Source organism: Pinus tabuliformis, chromosome 4_1 (assembly GCF_031772625.1).
Source record: "Pinus tabuliformis cultivar Carrire ecotype Pingquan chromosome 4_1, CPIR1, whole genome shotgun sequence".
NCBI classification, from domain to species: domain Eukaryota; kingdom Viridiplantae; phylum Streptophyta; class Pinopsida; order Pinales; family Pinaceae; genus Pinus; species Pinus tabuliformis.
Window position 1 is genome coordinate 551,610,675 of NC_142303.1, and position 19,015 is coordinate 551,629,689.

Below are 19,015 nucleotides of genomic sequence, written 5' to 3' on the forward strand. Positions count from 1 at the left end.
TCCCCTTGATAATTTAGAAAATTAATGATCTAAAAATGGGGCACTAAAGGCTTCTTGTCAAGCTTACAAGAACCTCTCCCACTTCCAAAGCTTATATATTCCTAAGGCCTTATGATTAACCAATTGCGGAATTAAAAAGTGCTTGAAAATAGGTGTATGATTGTGTTTGTCTTTAAACTGTTTATGTGCCTTAAGTTTATTTGCTTGAACTGATATAAAACATATAACAACAAATAAAGCAGCAAATACAATGCAACAACAAGCAATCACATAACAACAATATAATATGGAGTTCACCCAAATCTCTTGGGCTACGTCTCCTTGAGCTCTAGTCAACTCGACTAGGCTCTCTCGGATTATGGAAAAGTCCTTTTACAAGCTCCACGCTCAACTCCACTAGTTTACACTGAACACAATGGGCTTAGGACACCATATTATCCCTAGCTCTGAAGCTCTCCATTTTTTTGGCTCTAGCTCTGGCTTTGGCTCTCGGATCTGGCTCTGGCTCTGGCTCTGGTTCTAGCTCTTGGCTCTGCCTCGTGGCTCTGGCTCTAGCTCTAGCTCTGGCTCTGGCTCTAGCTCTGGCTCTTCGGCTCTGGCTCGTGGCTTTGGCTCTCGCTCTGGATCTGGCCCTTCGGCTCTGGCTTCTCTAAGCTCTCTCTCTCGGCCTATGCATGCCTCTATGGTCTGCTTGACCTCCAAGAGACCCTCGACAACCTTCCAATGACCTCTTTCAATCCTCCAGCTCCCTCGGCAACCTTCAGCTCCCTTCAACACTTGTGATCTCTGTGTTTTTATCATGCATCGATTACATTCCTCCATCATTGAAGAAATCTACTGTTTCCTCACAAGAATCTGTTTACAAATGGAAAAGAACAGGTAGGTAGGAAAACTCGATCATTTTTCCTTCCTCTGGCCGGGTCAACCAAATAACGGAAATACATAGGAAATGCACGCTAAACACATCATGGGCCTTTAGCTCGAACTTCAAATATTATGGAATTGGCCCTATAAACTTATCGGGTCCGTCCAAATATTGCTTATCGCTATCGCTTAGGCGGGAGGTCTAGAAACCTCAATACACAGGAAATATAAAGAAATCCCATAAATCCGGACTTCAAAAGTTATGAAATCGGGTCTATAATCCCTTTTGGGTCCACCATCCATTGTAATATCGCAATCACATCCTTGTATGGCCAAATGGCAAAAAACCCATTTACATGGGAAATACATTGAAAATCCAAATTTCCAGATTTCAAACATTATGCAATTGGGCTTATAATTCCCATCGAGTCCAGCCCTTAATTGCTTATCGAAATCGCAATCGTATCGGCCCTAGCATCAGGGATCGCCGATCGCCGATCTCCAATTAAATTTGGACCATCCATTCCTTTCCCAATCCGACGGTTGATATCACATGTCGCATATCGCTATCGCATTGGCCTGGGGGTCTTCCCTTTGGTCATGCTGATCGCTGATCCGCCGATCAGATCCTAATCGTTGATCCGCGGTCGCTAATCCAACGGCTAATAGTCCATTTCAAGCGCATAACTTACACAGGGTTTAACTGCCCAAAAGAGCAGTTTCCTCTCTTCTCCGTTGTGCCACGCGTCAGTCAATGTATGGAATCAGGCAGAGCCCGTCTAATACCGCTTACTACTCGACGCCCGCCTGAAATACCACTTACGGCCTTCCTTTCGGAATTCAAAAGTTTTACTTATTTGATTTATAAATCATCAGGTCTGTTGAAGGGCCTTTGCGCCTGTTTTCCCTTTGTTTATTGTGATGCGATGGGTTCTAAGGGTTTTTATGTAAAAGAACACATTTTTACCTTAAGTCCCATTTATATAAGAATTTGCCTCATTTTCAAAGGACAAAGGCAAACTTCTTTTTGCGATAACTTCTTCATCCGAAGTCCATTTTAGCCCATTCAAGTTGCAGTAGATTCAGAATGAAAAGATCTACGCAATGGGGCTATTTCCAAGAGCATCCTTCGACTTTCATTTTCCTCTGTGCGGAACACTTTATACTTAGAAGTCTATCTTAGATCCATTTTGGATCACACCTTCCCACTAAAATAACTTTTGGTCTCCGAAAGACTGATATACTAATCTGAACAGTAAATGAGAGTAACAACACCCTCTTCTTTCAGCCTCCATACACTTGCCTTGCATAGTGCCTCTAAACCAGAGCCTTTAACCACCCTCCTTCCTGGATGTGCTGGTCTTCCTGGGAAGAACTGGTTTCCTCCTTGACTTCATGCAGAACTCCTGTTGAGATGGTCAAATAAGGTAGTTTGAACTTCTCTTCCTTGATCATTGATCCAAGGTGGCTCAAACAAATATGAAGTACATCTGCTCCACAAAATATTCATTTGTACCTATTTGATAAGTTGTCAACAACAATTGTTAACAACAACAAAAATATAGACAACAACTAGATGGCTTAAACTCCTACTTCAACAAAAGAAACAAATTTCACATCTTGTGAACACCTCCATGTATTACATCTGCATACAAATGATGGACTAGATACCAAGCCCACAAAACATGCCTTTAAAACAAATGACCCTTCAAGTCAAGCATGTAGAAAAAGACCATTAGGACTCTTTTTCAAAAGATGAAACACTTCATCATTATCTCCATCTTGGAGACCAAGTTAACTTCTCCCAAGTCAACATTACATCACATGCATGTCAAAGCAATCAACCCTTCAAGTTAATCACACACACATGTTCAAAAACAAGGAAATCATCAACATCCCTGTGTTCATGCACAACATTCTCATGCATGCATTTCATCCTTCAACTTTTGCTTAAGCACACTGTACTTTCGAAGCTGAAATGAACATAATGTTGCAGCAAGTCTCCTAATCAACCTTTTTCCATTCACCATCTTGGTAAAAATCTGCAACTTGCATTCCATTAAAAAAGCAATGGAAATAGATGCATCAATAGACATGCAAGGTTAATTGGATTAGAATTCTAACCATCTCTTACCAATCCATTTCAATCGTCTTCCCTTTGTCTTCACATCAGCATCAACATGTGAATCATCCTGAAACACATCATCCATGGAAACTTCCTTTCCATTTTTGCCATCTTCTCTTTCCACCTTCTTCAGCTTTTGTGGAAGCATTGCTGGATTCACAGTCCAACACTTTTCAACAAGATCTCCTTGCTTATGGCAGTAAGTGCAACACATGTGCATCCTCTTGACAACATGATTTTCCTTGTCCAATGGACCTTTGGCTTCGTGCTTCCTTTCCTTCAAAAGTTCCCTGTATGTGGCCATTCTCTTCCAACATCTAGAAACATTATGGTTATCCAAACCACAAAAGGAACATGCAATTCTTTTCCCATACTTATATGGAAATTTATCATGCTTAACATAATCAAAAGGAATATTTATACCTTTCTCTTTCACCTTTATTGCCTTCATAAGGAGGTGAAGCAAATGAAGAAGTGGCTCCCTTTGGAACACCATCAATCTCTTCAAGGCTATTAGAGTTTCCACAACTATCTGGTTCAAGTGTGTGCTTTTGAACACCTGCATCATGCAATTGATGTTTCAAGCTATTGCATTCCTCCTTAATACAATCTTCACACTTTTGAGGTAGAAGACCTGCAATGCAACTCCTTCTTGGAGCTGTTTCAATGGCCTTCATGGCATCTTTAGAACTACCTCCATAAGACTGTCCATAGCCAAGACCCAAATACTTAGGTCTTTCCTCAATCATTATTGGTTCAACAATACCCTGTGCATGTTTACCCAAGCCTTTTCCTTCATATCCCATCTTGGACATTAGCTTGGAACCTATGCCTCTGGTATGCTTTTCAAAAGAACCAATATAAGCATTATTAGATGAATTTGAAGACAAACAAGAATGGTTTACCTCTTCTTCAAGCTGATACTTGACTAGGGCTTCTTTGGTAACAAAGAGTTGTGTCTCCAACTCATGCATCCTTTTCAGTTTCATATTTGCAATATGAAGTTTCCTCTCCATTTCCTGCAATTTGTCAGAAAGCAACTGCTTCTCTTCCTCCATGGAATTTAACTGCTCTCCAAGTATGATGCTCTTCCTTCCATCCTCATACATTTCTCTCACCATATCCATCATGGTGGAAAAGTCTTGCTTCATGTCTTCATCAAAGAATCTTGTGATGAAGGAGGAATTTGAGGACTCACTTGTAGAAGTTGTCATTATGCCAATGAACAAAAGAACTTCAAACAATATTAATAAAGAGCTTATTCAGCAACCTTTTGCAACAAACCTCTTGTGCTTCAAGGATTGCCTTCAGGTCCCTTGGGATAGAAGAATGCCTTCAACCCTTCTTCCTTCTTGTCCTTCCTGGACTGAGCTATCATTAGCTTTCCCTTCACCTCTGCAAACTCAAACAGTAGTCAGTCTGCAACAAGCATACAATCAACCCCTCACTGTTTAAACACCTTTTAGACAAGCAATCTTTGCTTAATGTCAATCAAGCATTCTGATGTAACCTTCTTTGAAGGTGGGGTTAACCAATCTTAAGCTCTGATACCGCCTGATCTGAAAATGGGGCACTAAAGGCTTCTTGTCAAGATTACAAGAACCGCTCCCACTTCCAAAGCTTATATATTCCCAAGACCTTATGATTAACCACTTGCAGAATTAAAAAGTGCTTGAAAATAGGTGTATGCTTGTGTTTGTCTTTAAACTGTTTATGTGCCTTAAGTATATTTTCTTGAACTGATATAAAACATATAAGAACAAATAAAGCAGCAAATACAACGCAACAACAAGCAATCACACATAACAGTAATATAATATAGAGTTGACCCAAAACTCTTGGGCTACGTGTCCTGGAGCTCTAGTCAACTCGACTAGGCTCTATGGGATTATGGAAAAGTTCTTTTACAAGCTCCACACTCAACTCCACTGGTTTACACTGAACACAATGGGCTTAGGACACCATCTTATCCCTGGCTCTGAAGCTCTCCAGCTTTTTAGCTTCGGCTCTGGCTCTGGCTCTCGGCTCTGGCTCTAGCTCTGGCTCTATTAGCTCTTGGCTCTGGCTCATGGCTCTGGCTCTGGCTTTGGCTCTCGCTTTGGCTCTAGCTCTTCGGCTCTAGCTCATGGCTCTAGCTCTGGCTCTGGCTCTGGCTCTAGCTCTGGCTCTTCGGCTCTGGCTTCTCTGAGCTCTCTCTCTCGGCCTTTGCATGCCTCTGTAGTCTACTTGACCTCCAATCGACCCTCGGAAACCTTCCAACGACCTCTTTCAGTCCTCCAACTCCCTCGGCAACCTTCAGCTCCCTTCAGCACTTGTGCTCTCTGTGTTTTTATCATGCATCGATTACAATCCTCCATCATTGAAGAACCCGACTGTTTCCTCACAAGAATTTGTTTACAAATGGAAAAGAACAGGCAGGCAGGAAAACCCAATAGTTTTGCCTTCCTCTAGCCATGTCAGCCAAATAACGGAAATACATAGGAAATGCACACAAAACACATCATGGGCCTTTAGCCCGGACTTCAAATATTATGGAATCGGCCCTATAAACCTATCGGGTCCGTCAAAATATCGCTTATCGCTATCACTTAGGCTGGAGGTCTAAAAACCTCAATACACAGGAAATATAAAGAAATCTCGTAAATCTGGACTTCAAAAGTTATGAAATAGGGTCTATAATCCCTTTCGGGTCCGCCATCCATCGTAATATTGCAATCGCATCGTCGCATGGCCAAATGGCCAAAAACCCATTTACACGGGAAATACATTGAAAATCCGAATTTTTGAATTTCAAATATTATGTAATCAGGCTTATAATTCCCATTGGATCCGACCCTTAATCACTTATCGCAATCACAATCGTATCGGCCCTGGCACCGGGGATCGCTGATCACCAATCGCCGATTAAATCTGGACCGTCCATTCCTTTCCCGATCTGACGGTTGATATCGCACGTCACATATCGCTATCACATTGGCCCAAGGGTCTTCCCTTTGGTCATGCCGATCGCCGATCCACCAATCAGATCCTAGCCGTTGATCCGTGGCCGCTAATCCGATGGCTGACAGTCCATTTCGAGCACATAACTTACACGGGGTTTAACCGCCCAAAAGAGCAGTTTCCTCTCTCCTCCACCGTGCCACGCGTCAGTCAATGTATGGAATTGAGCAGAGCTCGTCCAATACGCTCACTGCTCGAGGCCCGCCCGAAATACCACTTACGACCTTCCTTTTAGAATTCAAAAGTTTTACTTGTTTGATTTATAAATCTGTCGAGTCCGCTAAAGGGCCTTTGCACCTGTTTTCCCACTATGGGTGGCTAGCTTGTAGGACACTCGTTCGGTTAAACACACTTGCTATGGGTGACTTTGGTTTTTCGCCTCTCTCCATGTTAGTGGGTAGTCATGGGTGCCCGCCATTCCACACACAACATTCTATCCAAAGATTCTTCCTTTTTTTTCTGAATGTTAAGGATTTTGGCTAGCGAATGCTAGTGAATTTTGATTTTCTTTTATTCTTTGTATTCTATTTCAGGTTTTGGGTCCATTTCTTCCAAATCTGTTTTCAATTATCATAATTTAGCACAGAACTAAAATCTAAATAGTAGTATCTAGAACAAGAATATTATGTGCATTAGAACTTAACCATATGTGCATTAGCACACCATGCCTCCACTTGATAGGTTTCATGAGAATCTAGATTCCACCCTCATTGAGGTCTCCACCTATAAAAGTACCACGAGAAATCCCAGAGCACATGATGTCTCCACTTGCTAAGCAAGAGTCTAGAGTCCATTGACTCCACCTTCTCAACACCACAACTTCATCTTCACACCATGCTCCTTAGCATTCTTCCAAGCCTATGTAGTGACTGTGATTTTGACCTTTTCCAACATGTTCTTCCACAATTCTCCTTTTTGTGCTACTAAGAGTGTTCGCTCTCTTTGTATGCTCTGCATAACCATGTTCATCCTCCTTTATATCGAGTGTCTTGCTCTGGATACCATCATTGATGCCTTCCCCCTCTTTTTCTTTAGTGTTGATTTTAGTAGTTTAGAAATAATAAATGGGCCTGCAAGAGTAAATGTGCCCTCAAAATGTAAATTTAAGTTTCATTAGCTGGTTGATTTAGTTAATCATGCACTTAAACATGATTAAATGATGTAATAAAGTAAATTCAAACATGGTTTAGAAACAACCGAGAACTAATTTTCAGAAACAGAATTTTTTTTTTTGTTGATAACATCCTCATGTACAAAAACCTCTCCCAGTTTTCTAACAGCTGTTATGATTTGGGAGATGTTAATGATTATTTAAAGGCATATTTTCCAGAAATTTCCTGTTTAAGCCACCTTTTTGTAAAGCATATTATGGATAATCAGAAATGAATTGTGGTAAACTAGAGGAGGTTGTTGTTCCTCAAATTATAATTTACAAAAACCTCTCTCAGTTTTGTAAGAGAGGTTATAGTTTTGGATACTCAGATGAATCTTTGTAGGCATGTTTTCCCGAATTTTCCTGTTTTTAGCCAATGTTTTCAAATGCGGTTTCCAAGCAGGTGGAAATGAATTTTAAAAAATGAAAGAGGTTTGTGTTGCCAACATCATCATTTATAAAAACCTCTCTTTGTTTTCTAACAGACGTTATGGTTTGGGAGAAACAAAGGTATTATAGGACCCTATTTTTCAGAATGTCGAGAGGAAAAAGCTCAAAGATAGTTAGTGACTTGGAGGCCACCTCATCAAATATGAGTTTCAATCAAATTTGAATTGCTCTTCTTTATCAATAGAATCCTCAAGGATAGTACTAGAACTCTTCAAATAGTTTTATTTACCTTTATTTGTGTTCTATTTTTGTAATACAATTTTTAGATATTTGTAATAGCTCTTGATATTTTTATCAAGATATTTTGTGAAGAAAAAGTATAAATACTTCATCAATTGGAGTAATATATGTGGGCTTTTGATGCCAAGGCTCTTCACTTTGTAATAGCTTCTATTATAGTATTTCTAATGAAAGCCTTCCGGCTCTAGTTTGACATAATTTTGTGTTTTCTAGTATGTATTTCTAGTGTTTCATATCTTATTTCTATACATGTTCAAAGCATTTATATGAAGGTGTGGGTAAGTGTAGATTAAGTCTTAATATCTCTAAAATCCCCTGTAAAATCATAACCTTTAGAAAAAGATTAGCTTATTGGACTGTTTGTCGAAGACAACTCCTCTTTGACTGGTTTTTGCTTTATGCCTTCTAATAGCCATTAAAAGATATTAGCTTATTGGACTATCTATCCGAAATAGCTCCTCCTAGAATTGTTTTCAGTTTTGCCTTCAGTTTCCTTTGAATATATTTTCTTGGGTTGTAGAAATATTCTACACGCATCCAAATTTCCCTAGTCGTTAAGAAGTCTGTCTGATTGCCTAATTATTAAGAATCTCCTTACATTCTTCTATCATAATCCTTGAAAGGAAAAGTTATTCTGTCAGGTTGGAAGCTGACACATTCTGAAGGGACCCTGTGAGAGAGGCCTTTAATCATGGATAGTGATTGTCATTGATCGCCAACCACCCCCAATTAAAACCATAAATGTGGCCATTGTGCTTCAAAGGTTGTTGTTCAGTGACAGGGGAATAGTGTTAAACAAAGCTTCGTAACACGTGAGGGAGCCCCCTCTGGTTCAAGGGCCAGCTTGAACGTAAAGGCTAGTTGAGTTGGTTTCCTGGCGTAGTTTTTGTAGCCAAGCACTGCCTATGGGAAACAGGTACAACAGCCCCAAGATGATCGAGATTATAGAGGATTTTTGTCCTTTACTACATACAACCCGTACTTTTCTTTAATGCTTACACTACCACTTCAATTAATTCATCAAGGAAATAAGTAGTAAAATAATGAAATGGTTTGGGTTTACACTTAACATCAATAACTCCTGCTCCTCAGACCTTTGAATTCGTTTTCATTTCTCAGACTAGTCATTATTTACATTTCCACAATATTTACATGAATTACAATTCATAGTGACATTTACAAGAGGGGTAACACAACAGGGTTTCAAAAAATTGTTGGAGATAGAGCATGGGGATTCAAGATCATTTATACACCAAAATGTGCCTTGGAAATTAGAATTTTCTTCTAACTAGCTATCTTCATTAAAATATGTAGATGGGATAAATAATAGAAAAGAGATCTGAGGGCCCAATTAGGTGCATTTATATAAAAATAATGAACATGTAGCTAACCATTTAACTGCTTAAAAATAATGAAAAATGAAGAATTGTTAACCATGTATTCATTCACCATTTCCGAGAAATGTCTAGGAAGAAGCTTTAAGATTAGCAAAAAAAGAAGGTAAATGGGAGGGAGGGACTTGACTAGAACCCTTCAAGAACTTTCCAAGGTAAAACTTTGATACTTATTTAAGTTGTTTCTAGTTTAGATAAATGTATAGAGGTATATGGACTGGAGAAGGTGAAAATATGTGTCAAACAACTTGAAATTGATTTATTGATTTTTTTTATATCCCAAGGATTTTTTAATGGAAATATCTAGAGTTTGGAAATGTAATATTTTAATTTTTTTTTTATGCTTTTTAGATCTTTGGTAAATTGACATATGATACATGGATACAAATATGCAACTCTTTGGAGAGTGGGCTTTAGGTAAATGTGGAAAATCTACATCTAATTCATGTCTAAAATGTAAAAGAAAGAAAAAAAAGAGTGCTCTTTTAAATTATTACATGTAAAAGGATCGAATATCATGAATGAAAAAACAAAAAAGAAACTTAAACTTTTAACTTATTAGATGTAATGATGTATAGAAAGAATCTCTTGAATCAGCCCACAAATATATCTCCATGAAGGTAGTGCATCTTCTTAGTATATCCCTGTTAAAGGTGTTTTAGAAACAATTATTGAGCACTTTATTTTATTTTTTAATAAATTTAGATCCAATTTTTTTAAAAAATTATATATTAACTTTTAAAAATTCTAATATAAAAATAATATATTTTTAATTTTAATTTTATTTAGTTAAGCAAGAGATTGAATTTTAAATATAAGATCTTAAATACAAGAACTCATATATGGAATTTTTTTAAATGATAATTGTAATTAAAAAAACGTAATTTCCTTAACTCATTTTTTAAAATACAAAATTAAATAAAGACAAACTCATTTTATGAAATTTAACAAAAACTTCCAAAAAAACATGATAAAACATAAAAGCATTTACATCTTCATTTATTATTTAATTACTTTGTATAGATCCCCTTAAACTGAATTTCTACCAACTATATCTGATTAATTCCCCGACTATCGGATTAACTCACCTACGGTTTGGGTATCGTTCTAATATCGTCTCTGTTTTATTAGTTGGACTGCGGAACACCACTTTCATTGCATTCTGGCCTTTTTCATCATCTCGGGCATTTGGCCGAGGAAAAATGCTTTCATTTTTTACCATGTGTTGCCCAACATCTGACTCTCTAGCTGCGAAATTATCTCTTTCTATTTAGAACACTCTACCAACCCGCCCCTGTTCCTAAATGTTCAAATGGCCATCCATCTTATCTTGGCCATCCATCTTATCTTGGGCCTGGGACTTTTTACAGATTCCACCAGCACTTTGCAAAGGATCCAACACTAGAGTTGAATTACTTACACTCTGGGGAGTTCTGTACTGTGCTTTTTGGCTTCGCCTCACAGATCTTTCAATTTTTGGAGACTTCAAATCTGTTGACTGGGCAAACGACAAAGGCTCTCTCAACTCTCTAAATCTTGATGCCTGGAAATGTAGAATTCAGTGTTTGATCAAAGAGTTTCACTCTATCATTATTTCACATATAGGTCGGATCCAAAATGGAGAGGCAGATCAACTATCTAAAGAAGATTTCAGAGTATGCAAGAATTGTTTTCCAGTTTTTTTGACTCTGGCTCACTGCATGGGATAGGAAATTTTATGATCCAAATGCTAACCAAAGACACCATCTACAAAACTCTGTTTTCTTTTTATATCTGCCTCCTCTGTTATTTTATAGGACTGTCTCTCTTAAGACTATATTAGATACAGAGGATTATCATTGAGATCAAGTTTATTTCTCTCAGCAAGCTCCATCTCCCACTCTGTTTCGTTGACAAATCTGTGCTCCCAACTTCTTATCTGATATGATGGATATCACTGACATGGTCAGTCTACAAGCTTTGAATTTGGATCTTAGACTGCACATATTATATGTGCACCCTCTGTGTTTCGCTCGACTATTTATGTAAGGACCTGTGGTCCTTCGCACGCCCATCGGCACGATGTGCGAAGCTTGTTGGTGAACGAGTGAAGGTAAACAAAGGAAGTGCGAAGCTCTACGGCCAAATGTGTGAGGGACAAGTTACAATGCGCATTAGAGGAGAGAGTGATGGAGTTTATAGCGTGGAGAGCGTGGGCTCAACCCACGGGCAGACCTACAAGCTTAGCAAAGGCCGACGGACATGATGGAAGGATTTGTGATGAAGTAGGGGCGTTCAAACATGTGGAGGACGAGTCGGATTGGGCAGCTCAACTCGCCCTTCCACTCATATAAATATAGCAATGCGTGGAGGCATTTGGACATTGAACTCGAGCAAGTCTTTCGAAGAAGTAGAGGTGCGAAGGGAAGTGCGTGCCGTAGCAAGAAGGGAAGGCTCAATTCTAATGCGCCCAACCTTGGGCAGCTCCGCATGGTAGCACGAACTTGGAAGGAAAGGCAAGGGTGTGGGTAGGAGCGCCCGTTGTTCGGATGAAGAGCGCGGGTGGAGACTTGGTGAAGTTGCCCAACATGCAAACATAATGCGATGGAGTTTGGTGAGACTGTCGTGCAAAGGGGAAACAAGGGTGTCTTGGTGACTTGGTGGAGTCGCCCACCCATTGTGCACAAGGTTCGGTTGTGAAGTGTGGTAGGCAGCTTGTGTGAGGGTGCGCCCACCCAGCTTGGGCAAAGAAATCTTAGTTATCACACGGAGGTGTGAGAAGTTGCAATTTTGGCTAAGTATGAAACTTGGTGTTTCCAAGTATACTTGTAAAGCTTTGTAACATTGAAAGATTGTATAATATATTATTCGGGCAGACTCATTGTTCAAGGAGTTTCCCCTCCCTCTATACTGTGCAATTGTGTTCTCTTGTATAATTGCTGATGATAATGACTGTGTATCGGTGTTCATTGGTATAAAGGAACATAATAATTACTTGGTTGAGAAACACAAACTAAGTAGGACATATGGTTAGGCGTAGTCCATGAACATAAGTATTGGTGAAAAGAAAGTGTTCGGTGGTGCCGCACCTCGCCAAGAGCGGTTGAAATACTACCGCTGGCCTAAGGGCGTGACAGTTAGTATCAGAGAAGCTGATTCGAGAATTGAAGGTTGAAGCTGCTACACAACTCCACTGAAGTGAAGTTGGTATCAGAGCTAGTCTGAGGACTTGGAGGAGTCTTGCTGGAAGCTAAGTGTAGCAAGTGTGCATACACTTGGAAGTTGGTGACAGTGAAGCAGGTACTTGCAGGCGAAGGAAGTTGTTTCACATACAAGTGAAACAAGGGCTGGTTCAGGTGACAGGCAACTTCGTGAAGCTTTTGGATGGTTGAAACTAGATCGCAAAGAAGGAAACTGTTAGCAATGGCAGGTGAATCTTAGGTTGGGTCTAGTCATGGTGCGAAGGATGCTACTATGGCATTCATTGAAAAGGTGTTGGAAAGGATGGAGGACTTAGAGGCTTACTGGACTAAGAAGATGGACTTGGTCGAGAAGGATCAAGAGGCCAATTCGAAGATGAGGGAAGAGCTCGATGAACTCCGGACTCAACACGAGTACACTGATCTTATGTGTACACAACTTGAAGTGAAGGTCAAGGAGATTGAAGAGGCAAGAGATCAGGGTCTGGCAGAGATCGTGAACTTGCAGAAATCTCTTGATGAAGCCAGAGATGAGATCGCGGTGTTGAAGAAGGCCATGAGGCATAACTCAGGTGGAGGAGTGCCTCATGTGAAAGTCAAGGAACCAGAATCTTATGATGGTACAAGGAGTGCGAAGACTCTTGGCAACTTTCTATGGGACATGGAGCAATACTTGGAACGCTTGGGTCTATTCGATGATGAGACAAAGGTGAAGGTAGCTGCTCAGTTCTTGACAAAGGATGCTAAGATGTGGTGGCGGAGGAGGATGGATCAGATTGCCAATGGCAGCGCTGGCAACATAACTTCGTGGGATGAGATGAAGAAGGATTTGCAGACCCATTTCAGTCCTCAAGATGAAACGTGGGAAGCAAGGATGAAGATTAAGTTCATAAAGTAGACAGGGAACCTACAGACATATCAGCGGGAGTTTGCAAGTGCAGTTCTAGAACTTCATAACATGGCGGAGAGGGACAAGGTGTTCAACTTCATTATTGGATTGAAGCCTTGGGCTCGCAATGAAGTGAAGAGGCAGAATATTAAAACACTTGAGGAAGCTTTTGCTGTTGTGGACAAGTTGGTGGAGCATTATGGTGAGACTTCTGATGATAGGAAGAAGAAGTTCGATAAACCGAAAGAGAAGAAGAAGGATGATGCTTCGAAATCGGATGATAAGTCAAAGACGAAGAAAGCCTTGAAGTGTTGGATATGTGTTGAACCACATGCGGTGAAGAATTGTCCTTCTAGACCGAAAGTGGTTGCTATTACACAATCTAGTACGAAGAATGAAGAAGCTTCTGTGGGGATGATGCAGATACTCGGTGCTGCTGCTGCTACAGAGGTGATCTTTCGGAGAGATCCTGAGAGGAACAGTTTGGAGTATGTTCAGATGAATATTGGGGGTGCTGATATACCCACTATGGTGGATAGTGGGGCTACTCACAACTTCATGAGTGAAGATACTGCGAGAAGGATTGGGCTGAAATTTGTATCGGTGAAGGCACAAATGAATACAGTGAATTCTTCTCCTGATTGTGTTCTTGGTGTAGCTGAAAAGGTGGACACAACACTAGGTGAGTGGACTGGGAAAGTCGACTTCACTATAATGCAAATTGATGACTATGAAGCTCTGTTGGGGATGGAATTCTTGAAAAAAATTGATGTTATGATTGTTCCACATTTGAAGAGGCTGTACATTTACGATGGAAGGGAAGATGTACCCATTGGTGTTCTAACCATTGGAGTGACAAAGCCTAATTGTAAGTTGGCAGTGATGCAAATGGAGGATGAAAAACGAAAGGAAGATATGAGTAAGTGGTTGTATATGGTTGAGACAAAGCTTACCGAGCAGCCATTGGTCATCAGGACACTTTCTGATAGTATCTTGGATTTTTCAAGAAGGCTAGAAGTGGTTGAGGATGATGGTGATGATGATGAGGCTTATGTGAGGCCGAATGTCCGAGAGGAGGATCGGGTCACTTATCTACAGAGGATGGAGATATAGAATCCTAACAGATGGATTGAGATTATTAGTGAGGGTGAGCCTTCAGGCTCTACTCCCTCCAGATCTTCTTAGATGACATAGAAGATGGGGCTCATTGTTAGTTGCTCATAGCAGTGAGTCCTTAAAATAGGTTGAGCAGGTATGATAGATGGTGCAGGGATGGCTTGGCATCAAGCATCATGACATGTTGCAGATGGGATGGAGTTTCCGTGGCCCTGAGCATGGGTGAGATTCTTGGTGAATCCAGGATGTGGCAGAATCCGAGATAGGCTTGTGAAGGCATAAGGATGGACATTCTTATGATTTGAGCATGACAGTTGGACTGATCACCCGACTAGTTCAAGTCATGAGGGCTAGCAGTGTAGCAGAGAGATGTTGGCATCAGGCAGGCAGGAAGGATGATAGTTCACAAGATGGGATGACACATGATGGAGATGGAAGTTCTACATATGTTGCAGGGATGTTTGCAGTATGTGGAGGAGTTGATATCATGGATCGAGGATGACACAATTGTTGTTGTTGATCTTGGTGGATGGATACCAGGATGGGATGTTGTCGAGAACGACAACGATTTCAGTTGGAGGAGGATGTAAGGACTTGTGGTCCTTGGCATGCCCACTGGCACGATGTGCGAAGCTTGCTAGTGAACGAGCAAAGGTAAACAAAGGAAGTGCGAAGCTCTACAGCCAAAATGTGCGAGGAACAAGTTATAATGTGCATTAGAGGAGAGAGTGACGGAGTTTATAGTGTGGGGAGCGTGGGCTAAACCCACGGGCTGACCGACAAGCTTAGCAAAGGCCGACGGACATGATGGAAGGATTTGCGATCAAGTTGGGGCGTTCAAACATGTGGAGGACAAGTCGGCTTGGGCAGCTCGACTCGCCCTTCCACTCATATAAATACAACAATGCATGGAGGCATTTGGACATCGAACTCGAGCAAGTCTTTTGAAGAAGTAGAGGTGCGAAGGGAAGTGTGAGTCGTAGCAAGAAGGGAAGGCACAGTTCTAATGCGCCCAACCTTGGGCAGCTCCGCACGGTAGCAAGAGCTTGGAAGGAAAGGCGAGGGCATGGGTAGGAGCGCCTGTCGTTCGGACGAAGAGTGCGGGTGGAGACTTGGTGAAGTCCCCCAGCGTGCAAACATAACGCGATGGAGTTTGGTGAGACCGCCGTGCAAAGGGGAAACGAGGGTGTCTTGGTGACTTGGTGGAGTCGCCCGCCCATCGTGCACAAGGTTCGGTTGTGAAGTGCGGTAGGCAATTCGTGTGAGGGCACGCCCGCCCAACTTGGGCAAAGAAATCTTGGTTATCACACGGAGGTGTGAGAAGTTGTAATTTTGGCTAAGCATGAAACTTGGTGTTTCGAAGTATACTTGTAAAGCTTTGTAACATTGAAATATTGTATAATATATTATTCCGGCAGACTCATTGTTGAGGGAGTTGCCCCTCCCTTTATATTGTGCAATTGTGTTCTTTTATATAATCGCTGATGATAATGAATGTGTATGGGTGTTCATTGGTATACAGAACATAATAATTACTTGGTTGAGAAACACAAACTTAGTAGGACATAAGGTTAGGCATAGTCCATGAACATAAGTATTGGTGAAAAGAAAGTGTTCGATGGTGCCGCACCTCGCCAAGAGCGGTTGAAAGACTACCGCCACCCTGGGGGCGTGACAATTTAGGCTAAGATAGAGAACAAACACAAAGATTGAAGCGATATTTTTTTTGCTCAAGCTATCTAGAATCTATAAACTCTTCTTATGTATGTGTTGAATCTATAAACTCTTATGTGTTGATTTATGTTTTCTCTGAAACATTGTACTTTCATTATAATCAATGAACAGTGTTTTTTTTCCGTTTTTGAAAAAACTCTGATAAGAAGATAAAAGCAGTAAGCCAGCACTCTAACAAATACGCCACTGTGCACATCGACCCGAACTAAGTTAAGTCAGCAATGGATTGTGAAGCAATTATTACAACAATTCCGTTAAAATGTAATTTCGTTATTTTTGACAAATTGAGTAAGGAAATAACACCAGAAAAATTATTTATGAAGAGGGCTAAAATTACATTGCGGGTTTTCTAAGTCTCGCAACTTCAGAATCAGGAAACAACAATTAATTGATTACGGACTTCTTTGAATCCTCTGCAATCTCAGCTGCGATATCACTGCGACAAACAGTGAATTGAATTGTAGGATGCCGGCTACAGAGAATACTTTTTATTTTAAAAAAAATGGAGAAGAGCACATCCCGCCCTCTATGCTCATGTTAATCATGTGGTAATAAATATCGTGGTATAGACAATTTTTTAGCTGGGGCCTTGCCAAACGAAATAATTTGATTGGAATAATGTGTTTCTTTAGTTGTAAAGAATATATGGCGACTGCTTTGCAATACACCTTAAGATTGAAAATCTAACCAGAAATGTTGTGCAGTGAAAAATAAGAAGCCATCATAAATTGGAGAGGGCAAGGGAAGAGGCAATGGCTGCCTTCACTTTGCCTTCTCTCTTGGGCATATGCTTGCTTATATTATGCCTGAAATTAGTGTGAGTTGGCATGCTGATGATTAGATGAATTTACGCAACGAGAAAGAAGAAGATTGGCTACCATGGCGTAAGGGTGAATATGTGCAATATGTGCAAGTTTATGAGATTTAGGGCTACTGGGAATGTTCCTGTCAATGTTTTACAACGCTAAAAATTTACATCAATTTTATTTTTTGGGTTCACTGACTAGATTGGCAGGGCCAGCTATCGCAACTTTATGCCCTGCAATCTGAACTCTCATGACAAATTGCTACATTATAATAGGGCATAGGGCATAGCGCGTAGTGGTTGCAAATTTGTCAAGAAAATAATGAAAATTTTGATATTATTTTTGATAAAAATATGGTGAATTTGTTTAGAAATTCAAATTTCAAGATTTTGAACACACAAGTATTTTTAATGGTACTGAATCTATTTCTGCTATGAAAACAAGATTCAAACACCTAACTATCAAATTTCTTTTAGAAAAAAAACTAAATTCCAACCAATTTTAATTTTCCTAACAAACTTGCCACCTCGCCTTATAACAGCAACCAAATAAATTGCTACCATCTATTGGCAACGCATTATATCCTTTTATTACACATAGAAAATGATGGATTAAGGCTTAAAAAACGTTCTATCAAAGTAAATAACAGTGATAAGATTGATATAACTGCATTGCTTAAAGATATTCTACTCCAGGAGGTCTCTCACATGTCAATGTGGCATCTAGCTAGGCACAGTTCTGTACAGAGCAAGCGTGTTTTTTATCATCTAAGCAATTTACGATTCCTTCAATGTGGACACATATCCTGCAGCCCTGGTACCTTTTGCTCAATGAAATGATTTAGGCAGTGCTGTGTAATTTCCGAATGTTATGATCACCATATCACTCTATGTCCCTTGCTCTGAAACACTTACTAATTTCAACTAGAATCTAAAGCCATGGCCGAGGCAAGAGAAGTAGAAGATGATGTCTCTAGCTCTGAAACACACACTAGTTTTGATTTGGACCCGAAGCTAACGGTGAGGCAGAAGAAATAGGAGATGATGAAGAAGAAACAGCCATCATAGAGTATTGTGAAAACTTATGAGAGTTGGAAAATGAATGTGATGTAAAAAGAGACTTGATGGAGTGGGCAAGGGATGAAACAATGGCTGCTTTCACTTGCCCTCTCTTGGGGATATTCCTGCCGTGAGAAGGCATGCTTATTTGCTTGGAGTTGGCTTGGGTTGGCATGCTGACGATGCTACAAAATTTTTGTAAATAAGTCAATTTACACGATTTACACAAACTCAGTGGAAAAGATTGGCGAATTCTAAATATACACAGACTCCATAGAAAAGATGTGTGAGCAAGTCCAAAGGATGCACACACACTATATATATATAGGTACTACGAAAGATTTTAGATTCTGTGAGTGGAGCTGTGAATTGCACAACTTAACGGTGAACAATTAACTAGGGAAAAATTATATAATTTGTTGGATCGACTACAAAGGTACAACTAATCCAGCGATAAATTTATTCGTTGTGTCGAGTGCCGAGTGTACGACAGCTAATCAAACCAGCCTAGGTTGCCTACAGCGGATCAAGCAATTTATTCAAATGATCAAAACTTGCAACACGTTTCTTTGAAAAAAGGAGATAGAATCATTGGTCTGTATTTTCCCATACTCAACACTATGTCATTTGACAATTTATGTTATTTTTATTCAAAGTCAATTGTTAACCAATTGGGCTACCAACAAAATCATATGCTTCCATTATAGAATAATAATATTTTCTATATTTAAAATATGATTCCACTTGTTAAGCCACCGATGCCTTTTTTTTTTAATGGCAGGACCGCCCGGCCGTAGAAATTTTGTTTCCAAACCCGTCCAGGCAATTCTGTCGACGTAACTGGTATGTCCGGCGGCTATGTCTCGTCCTTGTCAATTTCAGATATCATGGCCACACCACTTCAATATTTTCGGCATTTGAAACCTGTCCGCGTTAGCCGCTGTCGTCTCAGATTACTGCCTTCATTAAAGAAACCACTTGTCAGCTACCGCAGGATGCTTTTAAGT